We start from the raw sequence: 13,021 nt of genomic DNA, 5'->3' as shown, positions 1-13,021 counted from the left end.
GACCGCCACAACGGAAGTCCGTCACCACGCGAACCGGCAACACAACCAGACAGGTACGTCCCGTACCCACGCCTGAAGAGCGTGGGTACGAGTCGGACCACGCCCACACACGTCACCCCAACAATGGCGGGACGGATCGCACCCACGTGGCAAAGGCCTGGGTACGGGCCGCACAAACATCACATAGCGTGGGGACGGATATGTACGGACCCTACCCCCAACCCGTATGCAAGGAGCGTACCCCCCAGCCCAACAGTGTAAGTACGACCCGTACCCCCACCCGCGTATGCATGGAGCGTACCCCCCAGCCCAACAGTGTAAGTACGACTCGAACCCTCACCCGCGTATGCAAGGAGCGTACCCCCCAGCCCAACAGTGTAAGTACGACCCGTACCCCCACCCGCGTATGCATGGAGCGTACCCCCCAGCCCAACAGTGTAAGTACGACCCGTACCCCCACCCGCGTATGCAAGCAGCGTACCCCCCAGCCCAACAGTGTAAGTACGACCCGTACCCCCACCCGCGTATGCATGGAGCGTACCCCCCAGCCCAACAGTATAAGTACGACCCGTACCCCCACCCGCGTATGCATGGAGCGTACCCCCCATGCCAACAGTGTAAGTACGACCCGTACCCCCACCCGCGTATGCATGGAGCGTACCCCCCATGCCAACAGTGTAAGTACGACTCGAACCCTCACCCGCGTATGCAAGGAGCGTACCTCCCAGCCCAACAGTGTAAGTACGACCCGTACCCCCACCCGCGTATGCAAGGAGCGTACCCCCCAGCCCAACAGTGTAAGTACGACCCGTACCCCCACCCGCGTATGCATGGAGCGTACCCCCCATGCCAACAGTGTAAGTACGACTCGCACCCTCACCCGCGTATGCAAGGAGCGTACCCCCCAGCCCAACAGTGTAAGTACGACCCGTACCCCCACCCGCGTATGCAAGGAGCGTACCCCCCAGCCCAACAGTGTAAGTACGACCCGTACCCCCACCCGCGTATGCATGGAGCGTACCCCCCATGCCAACAGTGTAAGTACGACTCGAACCCTCACCCGCGTATGCAAGGAGCGTACCCCCCAGCCCAACAGTGTAAGTACGACCCGTACCCCCACCCGCGTATGCAAGGAGCGTACCCCCCAGCCCAACAGTGTAAGTACGACCCGTACCCCCACCCGCGTATGCATGGAGCGTACCCCCCATGCCAACAGTGTAAGTACGACTCGAACCCTCACCCGCGTATGCAAGGAGCGTACCCCCCAGCCCAACAGTGTAAGTACGACCCGTACCCCCACCCGCGTATGCAAGGAGCGTACCCCCCAGCCCAACAGTGTAAGTACGACCCGTACCCCCACCCGCGTATGCATGGAGCGTACCCCCCATGCCAACAGTGTAAGTACGACTCGAACCCTCACCCGCGTATGCAAGGAGCGTACCCCCCAGCCCAACAGTGTAAGTACGACCCGTACCCCCACCCGCGTATGCATGGAGCGTACCCCCACCACACCAGTGTAAGTAGACTCGTACCCTCACCTCGAATGCATTGAGCGTACCCCCACCGTGTATGTTCCAAGCGTACATATCCTGAAATCGGAGGTGTGTGTGCAGAGTCCACCCAGCAGTGCCCTGAGACAGGAGGGGTGTGTGCAGAGTCCTCCCAGCAGTGCCCTGAGACAGGAGGGGTGGGTGCCTATCACTCCCAGCAGTGCCCTGAGACAGGAGGGGTGTGTGCAGAGTCCTCCCAGCAGTGCCCTGAGACAGGAGGGGTGGGTGCCTATCACTCCCAGCAGTGCCCTGAGACAGGAGGGGTGGGTGTGGAGTCCTCCCAGCAGTGCCCTGAGACAGGAGGGGTGTGTGCAGAGTCCTCCCAGCAGTGCCCTGAGACAGGAGGGGTGGGTGCCTATCACTCCCAGCAGTGCCCTGAGACAGGAGGGGTGTGTGCAGAGTCCTCCCAGCAGTGCCCTGAGACAGGAGGGGTGTGTGCAGAGTCCTCCCAGCAGTGCCCTGAGACAGGAGGGGTGTGTGCAGAGTCCTCCCAGCAGTGCCCTGAGACAGGAGGGGTGGGTGCCTATCACTCCCAGCAGTGCCCTGAGACAGGAGGGGTGGGTGTGGAGTCCTCCCAGCAGTGCCCTGAGACAGGAGGGGTGGGTGCCTATCACTCCCAGCAGTGCCCTGAGACAGGAGGGGTGTGTGCAGAGTCCTCCCAGCAGTGCCCTGAGACAGGAGGGGTGGGTGCCTATCACTCCCAGCAGTGCCCTGAGACAGGAGGGGTGGGTGTGGAGTCCTCCCAGCAGTGCCCTGAGACAGGAGGGGTGTGTGCAGAGTCCTCCCAGCAGTGCCCTGAGACAGGAGGGGTGGGTGCCTATCACTCCCAGCAGTGCCCTGAGACAGGAGGGGTGTGTGCAGAGTCCTCCCAGCAGTGCCCTGAGACAGGAGGGGTGTGTGCAGAGTCCTCCCAGCAGTGCCCTGAGACAGGAGGGGTGTGTGCAGAGTCCTCCCAGCAGTGCCCTGAGACAGGAGGGGTGGGTGCCTATCACTCCCAGCAGTGCCCTGAGACAGGAGGGGTGGGTGTGGAGTCCTCCCAGCAGTGCCCTGAGACAGGAGGGGTGTAACACATGTGTGTGAGGCCAGAATTATCCACATGCATACTGGCTACAAGGGAACATGTCCCCATGAACTCATGTCAACAGACTCCACACACAAGTACAGTGATCACCAAGGATGCCACGATTGTTGCAGGTGGACACATGGCCCTGCATGCATGGCCAAAGTAGAAGGGCTCCGTCACACACACAGCTCATGTAGACACAGCTCTGCGCTAAACATTGGGAACACCCTGCAGGGAAGAAAGCTGGGTACACAGAGGAAGGAATACACCCTGGGACACGTGCACCATGCAGTAACTGCTTACATGAACAAAGAAAGTTAGCCAACACCTTGTGATGGCACACAGATCCCAGGGTCCCACCAATGAGCAGTACACTACTACACATCCCACACACCAAAACCCTTACACACCACCCAAAACCATGTAGCAGCCCCACCAACACCAATACCAGCATAGCAGTAGTGTGATAATGAAAATAAAAGTAAGCTTTATTCAGCATGAGCACAATGTCCGTGGATCGCAGGCAGTTCAATCTTCACAAAGCCCATAGGGCAGTCAATGATTCTCAGCTGGATGGGGGACACAGTGGGATGCGTGTCCCCTACCTTGCCTGCACAGTCAAATGGCATCGTCTTCCACACTGGTGAGGGCATCAGGGGGGGGGGAAGCAACAGGCACCGCAGGGACATCAGGGCAAAGGGGCGGCGTTGTGGGTGCAGGGATGGAGGACTCCACCACAGGGGGTGGGGCAGGGCCAAAGGCGGAGGCCAGGATGGCACTACACACCTTTGCAAGGTCCTCCAGGGAGTCCCCTGCACCCGAAGGGACCTCAGGCCCCAAGGAGGGGGGGGGGGGTCAGAGGGATGGGTCGCAGCGCCACTGGGGGAGGGTGGAGACAGGGGGGGAGACTCAACCACCCTGACCGGGGACCTCCTTGACCGCTTGCGTGGTGGTGTAACCGTGGGGCTCAGGGACAGAGCGGCCATGAAGGAGTCCTTGGGGGAGATGTGGCCAGGAGAGCTGAGGGGAGGGGATTTGGAGGGAGTGGACTGGGTGGAATGCGGACTCCCACTATGGCTGCGTGTCACACGTTTGCCCCCCGACCCAGTGGGTGTGCCTACCTCACCCTGTGTGTGCGTGTCAGGAGGAGTGCGGTGGACCTTCCCTGCTGGTGTGGTGCCCGTGTCCGTTGATGTGGGTGCATGCCGACGTCTGGGTGTACGTGGGACAGGCATGGGAGTGGGAAGTGTGGATGGGGCAGGGGTAGGTGGGGGGAGGTCGCGCTGCAGGAGACCCACTGCTGCAGTCAGTGTGGAGTCGATGGACCTCAGCAAGTTGCGTTGGTCAGCCTGCGATGAATGAATGCCCTCCAAGAAAGCCTCGATGTTGGTGAGGGTTTTGCCGTGGGCATGGAGGACATTAAGGATCGCAGCCTGACCAACCTGCAGTTGCCGCTGGATGTCCACAGACTCTGCATTGGCGGCAGCAGTGGAGACAGGGGCAGGGGGTGCGGTGCCTGGCAGGAAGGAGACATGCTGTGACCGGGCACGCTGGGAAGGGACACGAGCAAGTGGGAGGCGGCTGATGGAAACTGAGGGGGCGGTGCGAGGTGTTGTTCCGCTGTCAGCTGCTGGTGCAGCCTCCGCCCACTCGGAGACATCGTCCTCGGACCTGTCAGCTTCGTAGTCTGATGTGCCAGTCGACAGGTCCTCGGCCACACTCTCCTCCGCCTCTGTCCCACTCGATGTGCCAGACCCGATGTCACGGCTGGCACTGGTGCTCGGTCCCTCCGCCTGGTCTGTGTCCATGTCTCCCTCTGTGTCCCCCGACGATGCTGTGGGCAGGGTGGAGAGACAGAAATTAATCAGACACCTGTACACATCTGTCACATGAGTCCAATCTACATAGGTAACATTGCATAGCCTGAAAAGGAAGATCCCTAACATCTACTGAACAGGGTACCGATGTAGGGCATGAAACACACAGTTGGTTGAGCCACCATGCCACTGAAATACCATGGAGAGCATGAGACAATAGCTAAAGACAGGAAACGGAGTCTGACATAGCACCCAGGCCCTGGGGACAATCCAGCACTGCATCTGCACCACACAGCGTTGGCGAAAATACCGATGACCAGGGACCATATCCATGAACTTGAGACACATGCTGCATAGGCAATGCTGAAAACATGCCCAACATGACTCGGTCACTGCACATTGCGTGTGTGTCCAGACACATCACACACTGCCCAGACCCGGCAAGTGGAAATCAGGATTAGACACATAGGCATTGCCCGCCCCAACAAGACCCTACACGAGGCAAATTGTTGAGACACAGGTGGCACCAACATCTCTTAGTCTGGGTGATACACACAGGGGCAGGCAAAAAGCAAGATTGGACGCCAAACAGCCAAGGTGCGCCTGTACAAATAATGAGGTACCAGTGCCCATCCTCAGATGAGTATAACAAGACACACAGGCACTGGCAACTGTGAGTATGAAGAAGGACAATCAGGTCAGGCTGCACAGTGGACACCTGTACAAAATAGCACGTCTATATACATGGTGACAGGGGACAATGGCACAGAGCACAACCTACGCTGTAGACACTGAGATTGGCCACGTTTATGATGACACATACACCACTGAGGAAAAGGTGCCCCAGGGGACAGTAGTGGGCACGCAACTACATGCTACTGAATGGTAATGACTGCAACACACGTCACCATCCCTGCACTATGTGTATCGCACACTCATGCACATCATGTCACAGGCCACTACATAGGACATGCGCGCTGTAAGGCATGACACATGAGAGACCAACTCCCATGTCTGGAGTCAGCATCAGTGCCAACTGACATGGAACCCACATGCAGTGAACTTGACAGTGCACAGGCAAGGTCCCACAACCTGTTACACACCACCCCCACACATGATGCTACAGTCATTGTTCTCGTGGACAAAGCGCCACCCTACATTACCTTGTGAAGGAGTGACTACACACAGACCAGGGAGCACATTGCAAGGAGGGGAAGGGTGGCAGGGGCACAGCGCTATACTGGGGCAAACAGGATCTGCACAGCACCCTTAAACCCTGCCAGTGAATTCATGCTACTGTGCCCTTACAAATGCCGGTGACACACAACAAACACACATGTACCTACCCCCTTCCGGCTGCTGCATCGCCTGTAAGCGCCTCTCCAGGTCTGGAAAGACCACCGGCAGCACACGCCTGTGGAGGTGGCTCAGACGGCGGCGGCCGCGGTTCTTGTGGCTCTCAGGTGAGTCCCCCAGCAGGAGCCGTGCAATCCTCCGCGTCCAGCACCGGATATCCTGCCAGCGTTTCCTCACCTGGGGCAGGCTCCGCCTCCGACCATCCACACCCCTCACGGCACTGACGGCGGTCAGCCAGATCTGCTCCTTGGCAGTGGCGCCTACCTGTGAGGAGGAACAAGTGACACCACATCAATACACCAGCCACATGTCACAGAGAGACATATGGGTACAAATTAGCTGGTTACAACAAGGCATGTCATGCAGCCAACGCATTGCACCTTTGTCATAGGGACATCATCCCCTGGTGAGGGAAAAAGCAGTACGTGCCACAGTGGGTACACAGGTGGAATGATGGCAATGTCACAATCAATGATCAAGGCTCACACTGTGCATCACACCCACCCCTCCTGTCTCAGGGCACTGCTGTGAGTGATAGGCCCCCACCCCTCCTGTCTCAGGGCACTGCTGGGAGTGATAGGCCCCCACCCCTCCTGTCTCAGGGCACTGCTGTGAGTGATAGGCCCCCACCCCTCCTGTCTCAGGGCACTGCTGGGAGTGATAGGCCCCCACCCCTCCTGTCTCAGGGCACTGCTGGGAGTGATAGGCCCCCACCCCTCCTGTCTCAGGGCACTGCTGGGAGACATCAGGCACCCCCCCCCCTGGGACCCCCCCGACAGTACATGGCATGTGTGTTACACCTGGACGCAATGGCAGAAGTCACAGTCACAACATAGGGACAGTCTGTGGCAGTGGCCTATGCACTCACCTGATACCCTGGTCGCCCATACAGCATGGAGTACTGTGGGAGGATCACATCCAGCAGAGCCATGTTCTCCTCCAGGGTGAATGGCTGTGTCCTCTCCACAGCCCTTGACATGGTTCCAGGGAATCAGTCGCAGCAGCTGGGTCGACGAATGCAAAGATGTGCAGGCAAGTGCTCCCTTATGGGACCTGGCTGCCTTATATGTGCCCTTCTGCCCAGTCTCATGCACAGGAGTACAGAGTGATTGGTCACTCACATTTGCATCCTATGTTTCCACCAATCACTTCAAACCTAGCAGTCTGTGGGTTCTCTATCGGTTTCATTCTCCTGCATGATGTCAGCCCCACAAACACATTGCAACAAAGTAGAAGAATTCCAACTGACTTCTGCTGTGCACCTTCCAGAACAATTTCGAATTTTGAACTTGGTCTCCATGACAACCAGCATGCATGTAGGCCTTAATACTTGTCCCCTATGTAATTTGGAGCATCACACACAGGTACGATGCGTTTCGGGGCCCTAGGGCACCCCAAATGCATGGCAACGGCCCGTACATGCATGCCTACGCTCTCCATCACTATGGGTCTGCACGCGTATGCGTACCCGTAGTGTTACGGACCGTACACACGCATGTACGCTCACTATCACTATGGGTCTGCACGCGTATGCGTACCCGTAGTGGTACGGACCGTACACTCGCATCTACGCTCACTATCACTATGGGTCTGCACGCGTATGCGTACCCGTAGTGGTACGGACCGTACACTCGCATCTACGCTCACTATCACTATGGGTCTGCACGCGTATGCGTACTCCTAGTGATATTGAGCGTACATGCGAGTGTACGGTCCGTACCACTACGGGTACGCATACGCGTGCAGACCCATAGTGATAGTGAGCGTAGATGCGAGTGTACGGTCCGTACCACTACGGGTACGCATACGCGTGCAGACCCATAGTGATAGTGAGCGTAGATGCGAGTGTACGGTCCGTACCACTACGGGTACGCATACGCGTGCAGACCCATAGTGATAGTGAGCGTAGATGCGAGTGTACGGTCCGTACCACTACGGGTACGCATACGCGTGCAGACCCATAGTGATAGGGCCGTACACACGCATCTACGCTCACTATCACTATGGGTCTGCACGCGTATGCGTACCCGTAGTGCTACGGACCGTACAAATGCCTGTACGCTCGCCATCACGATGGGTACACATACGGCAGCACTCCCACAGTGATTTGGGAACATGCACAGGCCCTCTCAGCAGCAGTACGGTGGTTTTTACACATCACTGTGGTGATAGGCGACACACATGTAGGAATAGGGCGGACATACTTGTCCATGGATGGACATACTTGTCCAGGAATGGACATCAAGGCATCGTCTGTGCATTACTACATGTGTGGGGCACAGGTGTCACAGGCTGTGATGTGGAACATGCCTCCTGAGTGGAGAAGGCACCAGATGTATGATGAGATGTGTACATGTGTACTGTGTGAGGGTGCAATGTGTGCCAGGCATGCCCTTGACTCCTTTGACATGTGTGCATGTGGGACTGCGCACTTGGGGTGAGCGTCACTGGCATGGCACGGACACCAACACACGGAAGTGTCCCATGATGCCCGGTACAGGGGTCATGACACATGACTTGTCACTACCCACAGTGCACAATGTGACTATGTCATATATGTGTCCTGGATTTACATCAGGTTGATGTTGTAGCACCCTCAAAAGCTGCAGCCGTTGCAGCAACCAACATGTGGCTGTGTGTAGATTGTCATTGCACACTGTTCCCAACACCATGCCACATGTGTTATCGGATGTGAGGTGCACATGTATGCATGGGACACAGAGTAGCGTGACAAGGCCATGTCAGCAAACTCACAAGGAATGTGTGGTGAGTCATGACATGTGCACCTTCATGGCAAGGTGTGTGGGCTGTCCTAGTGTAATGTCATGTGACCTGTGGCTCCAGTGTCCCGCTACCAGTCTCTGCAATCGGCATCACACTTCTGCTGATGTGTGGGTGTATGTCACTCCTGTCTTGCGTCGGGCAGTGCACTTGCACTGGGACACAGCTATTTCCATGGCGTGGCATGGGGAGGTTCTCAATCACCGTGTGTAGCTGGGTCTTGGAAGGAGTGTCACCTTGCATCCATACGTGTCCTGGGCATGTAGCACATGCCTGACTCCCTATGTGGCATGTGTGTATTGCCAGATTTATATGTGCTCAGTAGACATGAGTTGTTCTCGTAGTGCACTCACTCTTCCTTGTCACTTCCAAATTGCTGCAGAGCGCCTCCTGTTGCCCGAAGAATTCCAGACTTGGCTACCATGCAGGAGAATGACAGGATCCGGCTCTACCGCTTCACCCAACCGTTGATTCTGGAGCTGACGGCGAGACTGGCACCACACCTGCAACCGCAGCACAGGTATCCTACGGCACTGACACCCCAGCTGAAGGTAATGGCTGCCCTACATTTTCTGGCCACGGGTACCTTCCAAAATACCATAGCTCATGTTGGTGGCATGTCCCAGAGCATGTTCAGCGGTGTGCTGCATGATTTCTTGGAGGCCATGTTGATTCACCTGGATGACTTCATCAAGTTCCCAACCCCTGAACAGATGACTGAGGTCAAGCGTGGATTCTATGCCCTGGGAGGGATGCCCCATGTCATTGGGTCCATAGATGGGACACATGTAGGTTTGGTACCACCACACGCACGGGAGGTGGCGTACCGCAATCGGAAGCACTACCACTCCATCAATGCCCTTGTGGTGTGTCTGTCCAATATGGTGATTTCACATGTCTGTGCTCGTTTCCCAGGATCAGCACACGATGCCTACATCATGAGGCGTAGCGGGATGCCTGATATGATGATGGAGCTGCGCAACGAACGGGCATGTGTTGTTGGTGGGTACAGTCTGTCTGTCCTGTATTCTGTATAGCCGACCAGCACGACCGCTACACCAGTTCTAACGATGTCCATGTGCTTCCCATGTAGGGGACGCTGGCTATCCCAACATGCCTTGGCTGCTGACACCTCTCCGCAACCCCATCACGCCGGCCCAGCTCCGCTATAACACCGCCCATGGCCGGACAAGGCGAGTGATAGAGAGGACGTTTGGCATGCTGAAGAGCCGATTCCGGTGCCTCCACAAGACCGGCGGTGCACTCCCTTATGCCCCGGCGAAGGTCTGCAAGATCTTCATGGTCTGCTGCATGCTGCACAACATGGCAGTTGAAAGAGCTGTGCCACTCATCCTGAATCAACATGACGAGGACCATCCACCCGTGGAGGACGAAGGGCTTGGCAATGGGGCTAGTGATGTGGAGGATGTGGAGCCGCAAGAGGACATCCGGACTCGGCTCATACGCGACTTCTTTGCTTAGTGGTGAGTACCAGGGTCTGAGTGTGCACGCATTGGTCCCCGTGTGGCATGCGTTGTGATGTGTGTCTCCACCTGCATGTATGGCACGTGGGTCAGAGGTGTGTGTGGGTGTGTCACTGGAGTGATGGTGGCAGTGATGGTAGTATTTCCCCAGTCATAATTGTGACCTAGCATGTTGTCATCCATACATGTGTCGAGTAACTGCACATGCAAGTGGCTGTGCTTTTTGTGGCTGACTTCTTGTGTGTCTCTCTTCCCCAGGTACCTGCGCATGCCGTTTGCTGGTTGCATTGTTGTGGCACTGCTATTCCTCATGGATATGACATCGTGGGCTGACTCAGCGTTACAGGCACGGACACGTTTGGAAGTCTCCATGGGGTAAGGGATGCATCTGGGGTGTATTGGGTGTGGCAGTTGTTCACGATGTGTGCACACTGGCCCGGTCGGGGTTTGGTTCCTCTGCAGACATGTGGCATCCCCATGGGACACGACATGCAGCTGGGTACACCTGAATAGATGGGCTGCCTGGTTGTCAGTCATCAGTGATGGGATAGTGGATTGTGATGATGGCATCAATGTGTGTGACACTGCCCTCGGACATATACGGTTGACATTGTCTTGACATGGCGTGGGACTTCCACATCAGCGGATGTATGGTGTATGGCAGGCTCTCCGTGAGCAGCTGTGGGTGTTTAGCTGTTAGCCGACGCTTGTGTGCCAGTTCCCTGGCTATCACGCATTTGTGCTGCAGAAGGGGGGTGCCAGTGTTGGAGCCACATGTTACTCCACATGATGTGTTCATGTGTACTTCGAGTTGCCTCTGCAATCCCAAAAACATGACTAATAAAGGTGTCCCTATGCCTCCAAGGTGCCTCTTCTCAGTCAATGCTGGTGTGTTGGCACGGTGCATCCTGCATGTCTGGCATGGTATTCCCTGATTGTGGCTATGTGTCAATGTTTCGAGTTGCAAGATGCAAGCTGTGTGTGTGTGCTGAGACTGTGTATTGGGCATGATGTCCATGACTGTGTGGGTATTGTGACATGTGCCATCCCCATGCATCCAACGTTGTCCATGACCCCATTCTCTGCATCCACCGGACTCAAGCTTGCAGGACATGGTTCTGCCACCTGTCTACACATACCTGGTGCCCCCCAGGACACGGGCCAGGATCCCTGACCTCTGCGCATGACTGTTGCTGTACTCAATGTGTCTGTCAGCACGGTTGTTCGGCCACCCCCTCAGCTGGTTCTGACCATCACGGGTGTGTATGGTGCTCCATGTCTGTCTTGCCTAATAAACTGTGACCCATGTGTCCTGTGCCAGACTCAGGCCCCAGGGTGTGGGTGGTTGAAGTGAACAGATGACTCAGGCATGTTTAGACTGTACAAGACACATGTTAGGTAATAATGCTACCAGCAGGCATCTACTCTTAATAGTGTGATTTATTATTGGGGGGGGGGGGACAAAGTGAGGGGCTTTCCGGGATTAGGGAATCCAAAGTTCAGTAGGGGAGTTGGTGTCCTTGCCATTGGAAATCCTCAGAGTCCATGCCACAGTCTTTGTCAACATTGGTCAGCCAGTGACCAGCAGGGCCATGTGGCAGAGAATGTCTCTTGATGCTGTGATGCTGTTGCTCCAGTGGGCCAGGTGCCAGGCCAGGTGTCCTGGGAGATGGTGATGTAGCAGCCACCCTCACGGTCCTTTCCGTGGACGACCCGGCTTCCTGCGGGGAACCTCAGCAGCACGCCGTGACGACGTCTGGGATGCTCCGTCGGATGTTTCCTCCTCCTCCTCATGATCCCTCCCTGTGGGTGGTGATGTTCTCCGCCTTCTGGCACAGGGAGGGTCGGCCATGGTGTCGGCCATCCGACGGAGTTCAGCGTGAATCCCCTGGGACGCCGTCACTTGCTCAGCCTGTCTGTCCTCCATCCTCCGTTGGTGTAGCTGTAGACAGGCTATTAGCTCCGCATGTTGCTGGGCCTGCTGGACCTTGATCCCCTCGAGGACGGACACAACCTGGGCCATGCCCGTGGTGTCCTGCCGGTATGAGTCCAGGATGTTACGGACATGGGAAAATACCGGATCCCCAGCCAACTGGTCAGGCTCGCGCCTGCGCCGTCCTCCACTCCCACCACCCCTGCCCACTTGCGTCTGGCCTGCACTTGTGGGAACATCGGGTCTCCGGGACCCCTGAGGGGTGGCATTGGCGTTGTCGCCTGCCTCCTCCTGGGTGCCCGGGACACCGTGTCCCTCCTGGCGAGCCTGGCTGCATTGTGGTGTTGGGGCAGGGATCCTGGGTGTCTCCTGGGATGTGGCAGGAGTGGGGGTGGTGGTTGGCACGGTTGTACCTGACGCAGGTGCTGCAGGTGGTTGGACACCAGAGGGGCCAGGTCGGTCGGGGTCGTCCGCAGAGTGGTGAGAGTGGTCGCTGCCGGTGGGATCGGTCTCCTGCAGATCCGGGTCCTGTGAGTGTTCCCCCCCAGTGTTGGGGGGTGCAGCACGACGTTGACCTGTGTGTGAGAGAGGAAATGTTAATTTTGATCCATGCAACATCCATGTTTCATCCGTTACAAAGTTGGCACATTTCCTCTTGGAATTAGGATCTGTCTTGCATTCCACTCACAGTGCACTTGTGCATGGGTGTGTCCCTTGGGCACCAATTTGGCCCCTTTAACTATGTGTGGCACAGTCTCACTTGCTGCGTCAAGTGTGACTGCAGTCAGCAGTGGAGTGTGCATGTGTGGCGAGCCATGCATTTGCGCCTTCCTTGTAGCACTGTACATGTGCACATGGAGTGGATCCACACACTTATATGATGCAGGTGGCTGTCCTTGTGCTCGTGTACAGGTTGTGACATGGCCCTGCGTTTTGCCATGATGAAGAGGGGGGGTTCTGGCACTGGCCACCCTTGTCTACATGCACGCAGTCCACCTGCTGACGAGCAGACATTCCCACACACCAAAGGACTGATT

Source organism: Triturus cristatus, chromosome 6 (genome assembly GCF_964204655.1).
Source record: "Triturus cristatus chromosome 6, aTriCri1.1, whole genome shotgun sequence".
NCBI lineage: Eukaryota > Metazoa > Chordata > Amphibia > Caudata > Salamandridae > Triturus > Triturus cristatus.
The sequence above is the reverse complement of the archived record's forward strand: the minus strand, read 5'-3'. Positions refer to the sequence as shown.